The sequence below is a fragment of the Triticum urartu genome, chromosome 3A (assembly GCF_056163025.1).
Source record: "Triticum urartu cultivar PI428250 chromosome 3A, HENAU_Tu73, whole genome shotgun sequence".
NCBI classification, from domain to species: domain Eukaryota; kingdom Viridiplantae; phylum Streptophyta; class Magnoliopsida; order Poales; family Poaceae; genus Triticum; species Triticum urartu.
The window spans coordinates 722,961,366-722,964,821 of NC_141875.1; positions in this window are offsets into that span (position 1 = coordinate 722,961,366).

Here is a 3,456-nt window from a genome sequence, read left to right on the forward strand (position 1 = left end):
GTCGGAGACAGGTTCACCGATTCAGCGGTAACAGTTACAAAGGGTACACCACTAGGGCCGAGGCTGAATCTAGATACGCCCGCTATCTAGCGGAAGAGGGGAGGGAGCGTTGGAGGAACCGGATGAAGACGAGTTTCATCGTGATGATGCTCATCGTGATGAACGCAGCTCTCTTCTATGTGATGGTAGTTTAGATGATCGATATCGACTTGTAATGTGAAGACAGACTCGCTACTCGCGGTCTCGAGACTTGTAATATAATGTTCTATCTTTGTTCTGTCTTTTCAATTCGGAGACTAATATGATGAATTGTATTCGGAGACTAATATGATGAATTGTATTCAGAGACTAATCTTCTATTGTATTCGATGAATCTGTTGTTGATGTGTGTTGTCTATATTTTGTCCAATTATATATTTTGTAACCTGTGCAAAAAACAGAAAATTAAAAAATAAAAAAAACCTAATATTCATACTAATGGCGCATCACATCAGAGTGCGCCATTAGTATGCCAAAGGATACTAATGGCGCATCATTAAACAGTGCGCCATTAGTATGCCGAAGTTACCAATGGCGCATCTTGTTGTTGTGCGCCATTAGTATGCCAAAGCACCTGGGTATACATGGCCCCCTGGGAGGCATACTAATGGCGCACTGTTGTATATACTAATGGCGCATCTGAGGTCCGCCATTAGTATACCAGATACTAATGGCGCACCAGTGGTGCGCCATTAGTAAAATATACTAATGGCGTGGCACTAATGGCGCACCCCTAATGCGCCATTAATGGCCAAATTAGGTGCGCCATTAGTAGGCCTTTTCCTAGTAGTGAGTGGGAAGGGACCAGCCCCTAGGTTGGCTGGGGCGCCTCCCACCAAGGCCCAAGGCGCCTCCTAGAGGGGAAGGGGGCAAACCCTAGGGCAGATGGGCCCTAAGGCCCACCCCAGGTGCGCCTCCCCCTCTTCCTCTTGTGGTCGCCACCCTAGATGGGATCTAGGGCTGCCGCACCCCTTGGGATGGGAACCCTAGGTGGGTGCGCAGCCCTCCCTCTCCCCCTATATATAGTGGAGGCAAAGGGGCAGCCCAACACACGAAGTTCCTCCCCTGCTGGCGCAGCCCTACCCCTCTCCCTCCTCGTCTCTCGTAGTGCTTGGCGAAGCCCTGCTGGAGTCCCGTGCTCCTCCACCACCACCATGCCGTTGTGCTGCTGCTGGATGGAGTCTTCCCCAACTTCTCCTTCTCCCATTGTTGGATCAAGGCGTAGGAGACGTCACCGGGCTGCACGTGTGTTGAACGCGGAGGCGCCGTTGTTCGGCGCTTAGATCGGAATCAACCGTGATCTGAATCGCTAGGAGTATGACTCCTTCATCCGCGTTCTTGCAACGCTTCTGCTTAGCGATCTACAAGGGTATGTAGATGCACTCTCCTTCCCCTCGTTGCCAGATTACTCCATAGATTGATCTTGGTGATGCGTAGAAAATTTTAAATTTCTGCTACGATCCCCAACATGGACAGTATGCAACGACAAGCATTTCATCGTAATTAATATCATCCCCAACATGAGCTAGGTCTATGCGTAGTTTCTATACACGAGTAGAACACAAGTTGTTGTGGGCGTCGATTTTGTCAATTTACTTGCCGTTACTAGTCTTATCTTGATTCGGCGGCATCGTGGGATGAAGCGGCCCGGACCGACCTTACACACGTGAGACTGGTTCCACCGACTGACATGCACTAGTTGCATAAGGTGGCTAGATGGTGTCTGTCTCTCCCACTTTAGTCAGATCGGATTCGATGAAAAGGGTCCTTATGAAGGGTAAATAGAAATTGGCATATCACGTTGTGGTTTTGGCGTAGGTAAGAAACGTTCTTGCTAGAAACCTATAGCAGCCAGGTAAAAACTTGCAACAACAATTAGAGGACGTCTAACTTGTTTTTGTAGCATATGCCTTGTGATGTGATATGGCCAAAAGGATGTGATGAATGATATATGTGATGTATGAGATTGATCATGTTCTTGTAATAGGAATCACGACTTGCATGTCGATGAGTATGACAACCGACAGGAGCCATAGGAGTTGTCTTAATTTATTTATGACCTGCGTGTCAACATAAATGTCATGTAATTACTTTACTTTATTGCTAAAGCGTTAGCCATAGTAGTAGAAGTAATAGATGACGAGACAACTTCAAGAAGACACGATGATGGGCATCATGATGATGGAGATCATGGTGTCATGCCGGTGACAACGATGATCATGGAGCCCCGAAGATGGAGATCAAAAGGAGCAAAATGATATTGGCCATATCATGTCACTATTTGATTGCATGTGATGTTTATCATGTTTTACATCTTATTTGCTTAGAACGACGGTAGCTTAAATAAGATGATCCCTCACTAAAATTTCAAGAAAAGTGTTCCCCCTAACTATGCACCGTTGCGAAGGTTCGTTGTTTCAAAGCACCACATGATGATCGGGTGTGATAGATTCTAACGTTCGAATACAACGGGTGTTGACGAGCCTAGCATGTACAGACATGGCCTCGGGACACATGTGAAACACTTAGGTTGACTTGACGAGCCTAACATGTACAGACATGGCCTCGGAACACGGAAGACCGAAAGGTCGAACATGAGTCGTATAGAAGATACGATCAACATGAAGATGTTCACCGGTGTTGACTAGTCCGTCTCACATGATGATCGGATAGGGCCTAGTTGACTCGGATCATGTTTCACTTAGATGACTAGAGGGATGTCTATCTGAGTGGGAGTTCATTAAATAATTTGATTAGATGAACTTAATTATCATGAACATAGTCTAAATTGTATTTGCAAATATGCTGTAGATAAATAGCTCACGTTGTAGCTCCCTGTTTCAATACGTTCCAAGAGAAAGACCAAGTTGAAAGATATTGTAAGCAATGATGCGGACTAGGTCCGTAGTCCGAGGAGTGTCCTCACTGCTACACAGAAGTCTTACGTCTTTGATGCACCGCTCGATGTGCAAACCCCTACAACGTCATCTGTGGATGTTGTGAACACCTGACAGACACATCCTTATGACTGCTTGATAGTTTAGTGCACCATACTTTACGGCTTAGAATCAGGATTCCAATGACGTTTTGAACGCCATAAGACATATGAGATGTTCCTAGAGCTGAAATTGGGATTTCAAGCTCATGCCCGTATTGAGAGGTATGAGACCTCTGACAAGTTCTTTTGCCAACAAGATGGAGGAGAATAGCCCAACTAGTGAGCATGTGCTCAGAATGTCTGGGTGCTATAATCACTTAAATCAAGTGGGAGTTAAACTTCCAAATAAGATAGTGATTGATAGAGTTCTCTAGTCACTATCACTAAGCTACTAGATCTTCATGATGAACTATGACATGCAAGGGATGGAGTTGATCCCGGAGCTGTTCGCGGTGCTTAAGACCGCAAAAGGTAGAAAT